The sequence below is a fragment of the Dermacentor albipictus genome, chromosome 3 (assembly GCF_038994185.2).
Source record: "Dermacentor albipictus isolate Rhodes 1998 colony chromosome 3, USDA_Dalb.pri_finalv2, whole genome shotgun sequence".
Lineage (NCBI taxonomy): Eukaryota > Metazoa > Arthropoda > Arachnida > Ixodida > Ixodidae > Dermacentor > Dermacentor albipictus.
The window spans coordinates 141445801-141453001 of record NC_091823.1 but is presented as its reverse complement, the minus strand read 5'-3'; positions in this window follow the sequence as shown (position 1 = coordinate 141453001).

Below are 7201 nucleotides of genomic sequence, written 5' to 3'. Positions count from 1 at the left end.
GTGGGGTCTACGTCATCCCCTTTCCTTCTCATGGTCGTGGCATCGGGTGTGCTTACCTCGTTGCCCCTCAACGTGGACGGGCACCTTGGGTGCGGCGTCATCCCCTGTCCTTCTCAACGTGGACGCGCACTGTGGGGTCTACGTCATCCCCTTTCCTTCTCATGGTCGTGGCATCGGGTGTGCTTACCTCGTTGCCCCTCAACGTGGACGGGCACCTTGGGTGCGGCGTCATCCCCTGTCCTTCTCAACGTGGACGCGCACCGTGGGGTCTACGTCATCCCCTTTCCTTCTCATGGTCGTGGCATCGGGTGTGCGTACCTCGTTGCCCCTCAACGTGGACGGGCACCTTGGGTGCGGCGTCATCCCCTGTCCTTCTCAACGTGGACGCGCACCGTGGGGTCTACGTCATCCCCTTCCCTTCTCATTGTCGTGGCATCGGGTGTGCTTACCTCGTTGCCCCTCAACGTGGACGGGCACCTTGGGTGCGGCGTCATCCCCTGTCCTTCTCAACGTGGACGCGCACCGTGGGGTCTACGTCATCCCCTTTCCTTCTCATGGTCGTGGCATCGGGTGTGCTTACCTCGTTGCCCCTCAACGTGGACGGGCACCTTGGGTGCGGTGTCATCCCCTGTCCTTCTCAACGTGGACGCGCACCGTGGGGTCTACTTCATCCCCTTTCCTTCTCATGGTCGTGGCATCGGGTGTGCTTACCTCGTTGCCCCTCAACGTGGACGGGCACCTTGGGTGCGGCGTCATCCCCTGTCCTTCTCAACGTGGACGCGCACCGTGGGGTCTACGTCATCCCCTTTCCTTCTCATGGTCGTGGCATCGGGTGTGCTTACCTCGTTGCCCCTCAACGTGGACGGGCACCTTGGGTGCGGCGTCATCCCCTGTCCTTCTCAACGTGGACGCGCACCGTGGGGTCTACGTCATCCCCTTTCCTTCTCATGGTCGTGGCATCAGGTGTGCTTACCTCGTTGCCCCTCAACGTGGACGGGCACCTTGGGTGCGGCGTCATCCCCTGTCCTTCTCAACGTGGACGCGCACCGTGGGGTCTACGTCATCCCCTTTCCTTCTCATGGTCGTGGCATCGGGTGTGCTTACCTCGTTGCCCCTCAACGTGGACGGGCACCTTGGGTGCGGCGTCATCCCCTGTCCTTCTCAACGTGGACGCGCACCGTGGGGTCTACGTCATCCCCTTCCCTTCTCATGGTCGTGGCATCGGGTGTGCTTACCTCGTTGCCCCTCAACGTGGACGGGCACCTTGGGTGCGGCGTCATCCCCTGTCCTTCTCAACGTGGACGCGCACCGTGGGGTCTACGTCATCCCCTTTCCTTCTCATGGTCGTGGCATCGGGTGTGCTTGCCTCGTTGCCCCTCAACGTGGACGGGCACCTTGGGTGCGGCGTCATCCCCTGTCCTTCTCAACGTGGACGCGCACCGTGGGGTCTACGTCATCCCCTTTCCTTCTCATGGTCGTGGCATCGGGTGTGCTTACCTCGTCCCCTCATTCTATCCCCTGCGCCGGAGCCCACGTGCGCCGGAGAGGTCATTCACTCTTCCGCTCCTCTCAGATTCACCGCAAAGAGGATCGACTTCTCCTTCCCGTGCCTGGTATTGCAGGAGGAGGGGCCTTCTCTCTGTGCCTGTCACGTGTCATCGACGCAAGCAAGATCCCGCCCACACGATTGTAGCAGAGCCTATTTAAGGGGCTCCGAATTGTATACCATATACTTCATACCATGTACTTCATCTTGATAATTCATTCTCTTATTTTCTTTCAACTATCATGGAATAAAACAGTGCAAGTTTCGCACTAGCAAAACGTCGTCTCGCCCTTGCTCGGTTGCCATGGTCTACCGGAGGCCTGCAGCTCGCCGACAACGCCACGCTACCCAATAAGGGATGTCGGTGGAGCTTCGAGAGACAGGTCGCTTGCAGTGGGATCGCCTTCAAATGCAACAAGCTGGTTGCTAACGGAGGGATTGCCCTGAGGTGCAAGATAAGTTGAGTGACTGTTGGTTTGGTGTCAATGCATGATCTAATGATACTTTTCTGCAGTTACAGACCAGAACACCTCCAGCGAGTGGTTGCAAGTGGGCGTTCAGCAGTGTGTGTGTGTGGCCTTGTGACCAAAAAAGGGCTTGGTCCGCTAGTCCGCATAAAGGACAGATTCACGTTTGCCGCCTACTGCTCAATCCTGGACGACGTGATTGTGCCCTGCTTGCTGAATGGGCCCTTCCCGGGAGGTGATTACATCTTCCAGCAAGACAAGTCGCCCACCCACACATCCGGTAGGGTGACAAGCTTTTTCGAGGATCGTGGAATCGACTCTCTAAGGTGGCCGCCCCTGTCTCCAGACCTTAACATTATTGAGAACGTGCGGGGCCTTTTGAAAACTGCGCTGGCGGCTCGGTCTGCAAGGACTATCGGCCAACGAGCATTGGGGTGTCACAAAGAAGTGGAAGAGGCCGAGAAGCAACAGATTACTAACGGCCGCCTTGTATAACTCGCTACCCTGAAGAATGGCAGCTGTCGTCGCAGCAAATGGGGATGGCACGAGGTACGGAGAAGTGTGTCAACACAACATATTTCAGATTTCTGTTTTGTTTTGGTGCTCAATACAAAAGAAAAATATACGTATATCTTTTATGTCAATAAATGTATTGATATCTGTTCTTGCATTTTGTGCTCGCGTCTTTTACATTACAGATACAAGATTCATTACAATATTTACAAACCTTTCTAACATGTTTTTTGCTTCAAGTTTCTTACGTAGCAATATTCCTTCGCTATCATCACGGTCAGGGTGCTTTGATTGTGCATGGCGTTATAGCATCAAGTGCAGATATACTAAACGACAGAAAAATTTCTCTGCCCACAGGCAAGTACTTTCCGGGTAAGTGGGAATCTGCGTCGAAGGAAAATTTCCGCGACGTTCAGTCATACACTTTCGAAAAAGCAAACCACAACCAAACCTTCTGCTGAGTGCATCGCCCTCACCTATATAGCTCTGGTTTAGGCGAAGCGCAACAGGCGTAAGGCGAGAGACAGAGCTTCTACGTTTCGATCGTGCTCGTGCACCACGCTCGATTTGTTACCAGCAGACGACGCGCTGCAGGCATCGCCCATTGCGCGAGCGGTGAGGGAGCATAATCTAGCAGCGCTTGTCCACCGGCCATGACTGGTTATTTTGTTTGCCAATGGATGACGCCAAAAGCGGACGTGCTTTCTTTAGCTGTCGGCTGATGGCGCTGTGGGCAGCCGCCGCAGAGCGCAGGCCACGCGCTCGCGTGTTCCCTTTCATAAAGGACGACAGTGTACATAGCTTGTCGCCTGCGTCTTTCTACGTAACAATATGACCTGTCTCCTCGCTCCTCATCCCTTCCCATTCAACACAAACGGTATTTTCTAGGTAAATCTCTCAAAAGCTGTAGACAATCGTCACCTAAGCCTTCCCCTTCCAGAATATCCCACAAAATGTTGCGGTCTACGTTGTCATGGGCTCCTGTAATGTCTAAAAAGGCCACATACAACGGTCTGCTTTCTACTTTTGATATTTCAATACACTGACAAAGAACAAATAAGTTATCATCTAAACGCCCACCTATTCTGAAGCCATTCTGAAGTTCTCCCAAAATGACATTATTCTCTGCCCATGCTTGAAGCTTTAATTTGATTGCCCGCACTGCTACCCTGTATATTACCGATGTAATGGTCAACGGTCTATACGAGTGAATTCTAGCTTTCCCCCCTTTACCTGTATAAATTAAATTCATTCTACTTTGTTGCAAACTGTCTGGTATTCGTCTATCTTTTAAAGTTTTTTCCACTGCTTTCACCAGAGTTTCCTTACTTTTTGGTCCTAGTTCATTAATCAGCCTAACGGGAACCTCGTCTGGGGCTGTGCGCTTAGGAATTTTCTCTTCCGCTTTCTTCCAGTTTAAATTTGTCAGCACCAGCTCCTTTTCCACTTGGGTCTCTTTCATGCTCTTTTTTTTTTTCTTGAAATACAACCTCGTCATTGGCTTGGAAAGATTCGGCTGTTATTTTTCGGATGTAATTTATTGCCGCTTATCCTTCCAGTCTGTTTTCATCTTTGTCTAGGATATGTTGTTGTATTGTTATTTACTTCCTGCCTAATAGTTTTATGTGGTTCCAAAATATTCTAGGTGCGGCCTTCTTTTTTTCACGTATTTCTGACAACCAACGTTCACTTGCACCTTTTAATTTTGCTTGCACCAGTATTTGAACCATATACTTTTTCTGCCGGTATATTTCCCATTTACTGGTTACTTCATCCTGCGGTAACTGCGCCTTCGTTGCCTGCCTGTGTTCTCGAGATGCTTTCTGTCGTTCGGCGATCGCTTCTCGTATATCCCTGTTCCACCAGCTGTTCGGTTTCTTTTTTCCTTTCCACCGAACATGTTTCTCTTTCCGTATTTCTGTCTTTATTACACTTAGAAGCTCCCCATATTCCCACTCTTGGCCATTTGCCAAGTTCTTCCTCGACTCTAGTGACTATATTTGCTATTTGTTCAGCGTTCAAATTTAGACTGGCCATTTTGCGCTCCTTGCTCTCTCTGCCAATTACATATCCCATTTTCAAAATGGTGCGTTTATGGTCACTCCCTATGCTGCTAAACCTTCCTCATCGATGACCATTTCTCTTATCATGAATTCCTTCTGTCATTAGACAATAATCAATGGTCCATGGCCGGTTTTCCACTTCCCACGTGATCTGCCCTTCACACTTAGGCCCTGTATTCACGATAACGAGGTTATGTTGCTCACAAAGTCTAGCACTGACTTCCCGTTGTTGTCGGTATAGCCATCTAAATCATGTATGTGGGCATTCATGTCACCTAATAGGACAATTTCAGCACCATCCCCGAAACCCTTAATATCAGCGCTTATGCATTCCACTAACTCTTTATTTTTCTCTGCGCAATTATTTCTGGTCCACAAATACGTAACGCCCAGCCAAGTTTTTTTTTCCCCGCTCATTGTAGCTGATAACCAAAGATGCTCTTGATATCGTGCATTTACTTTTTTCCATTTGGCTCCCTGATGGATGATCATTCCGACTCCCCCTCCTTTTCCTTCCGACTTAGTTCTGTTGCACCCTTCCCAAACATAATTCTCAATAACTGGCGGCTTTTCTGAGTCTGTAAGGTGCGTTTCTGTAACCGCATGCACCCCTATTTGTTCGCTATTTAACTGCTCCTCAATTTCTGCCCACTTTTCCTTTTTCTGCGGCCCTGCATGTTAATGTAGCCTATTGCATGGCGAGCTCTCTTTCTTGCTTTCCTCCTTTTTCTGTTATCGACGGTGATGCTCTTCTGAGGTTCCCCTATGGTACCTTCTTCATTACTACCTACTCTGGCCTCCTGAGCGCCCGCGGGCCCCCTAAAAAAGCAATAGCGCGACCACCAAGTCGCCAGCCCACTTCTCGTGCTAGCCTGTAATTGAAGTGGATCCCGTCTCGTTTAAAACCACCACACCTTCTCACTTCTCTGTTTACTTCGACAACCTCGAAGCCTTTCTCTCGACTCATTTTCCATATCGCCTCATTAGCAGCCACTACGGCTTTTTGTGCGTGACTGTCACACACAGGCACCTCCGGTACCGTGCACACCACGATCTGCACCTGAGGGGATAGCTCGCGCAAGTCATCCACCCCCTTCGCCAAGCGCTGGCCTAGTCCTGTCTCTTTCCTGTTTAGGACGTCATTTAGCCCACCTGCTACTATGACAAGGTTGCGCACGTGGGCATTTTCAGCGAGCTTTTGCTCGCTCCATGACAACCCAGTGTCCGCCCTGGAAATGTCCCTACCGCCACTCTTTTATCGCCTTTCACCCTCTCCACAATTGCTTTTGAGCACCCAGCCAGGTTTGAGTCGCCGGCGGTGATCACCCTTTCACTCTCTCCTATCTCCTCCTGCATCCCTCTGTCCTTTTCCGTCTGATTCGGACACGACAAGGGGCACTGTCCCCTGGGCTCCTGCTTTCTCCGCGTGGCGGCCTCAAGGTAGGTGCCGCTCTTTCCAGCTAACTCATCACGCTGCACGCATTCCACGTACTTTCCTGACACTCCCTCTCCTGTCGCGTCGGGGGTCTGCGTTCCATTGTCACGCACATTCTCGTTGACAATGGCGGCCCTGTTTAGCTTTCCTCGGCTGCTTCGAGTCTCTTTTCAACTACCTTTCGTGCATCACGCTCCTGTTTAGCTCATTTTTGAGCTCTTGAACCTGTTTGACAGCTTTTCCTGGAAAGCTTCTATTTTCTGCAGCCTAGTATCGACATCCCATTGTGTGCCGGTTGTTTCGACACCCTCTCCATTCTCATCCGTCTCCTCATCTGCCTTGAGGGATCCCCTGCGCACTTCCTGCTTTCTCGCCACGTATTCCAACGGCTTTTTGCAAATACTATTATTATGCTACTACTGATGCAAATACTGTAATACTATATCACTGCAGAGACAAAAACCGATACGCACAGGATCCAAATCCTAAAAATGCTGCAAAGCAACTCTCACCACTGTTTTAAAAGCAATCGATGCCGCGGAGACCGAAGGTATGACACGCTATCGCACGCGCTCAACCACGCGGCCACGCTCTCACTTTTCTACCAAGGCACAGACAGTAAAACCACTAATAGCTGTTAATTTTGCCACTTCCAAGCTACTATTTAAACTGACCCTGAAATGATTTTGACGATTTCCTTCAAACGTACTGAGTCGTTAGAGTAGGTCCTTCTGATCATTAATTGACACATCGAAGTGCTCCGCGTAAAGCATCTAATTTATAAGGTTCTAAAAATGCACATCGCTGCCGATCGCAGCACACTGCTGGGCGGAATTTTAAGCCGCCCCTACCAATATGACGAAAATCACCCATATGACGTCAGAGGGGCGAGCTATCCGATTGGCTGACCAGGGCGCGTGATCGATAATTTTTCCAACTTTGTGGTAAACAAATGATGTTCGTAATAGTTGGAATATTCGTTAATTTGTTTTTATAAGAGGAAAGTAACATAAATAGAATGCACAAGAACATTTTTTCGGTACACTTACGCACTTTCGGCACACGGCAAGTGTCGTCTGCTTGTGTTACGTGTTCCCGTCTTTGACGAGAGCTCCGCCGTCAGTCTCGGTCTGTCTTTTCGCGAGCGCTATGATTCGACTTTGTTGCGTTGTGGACT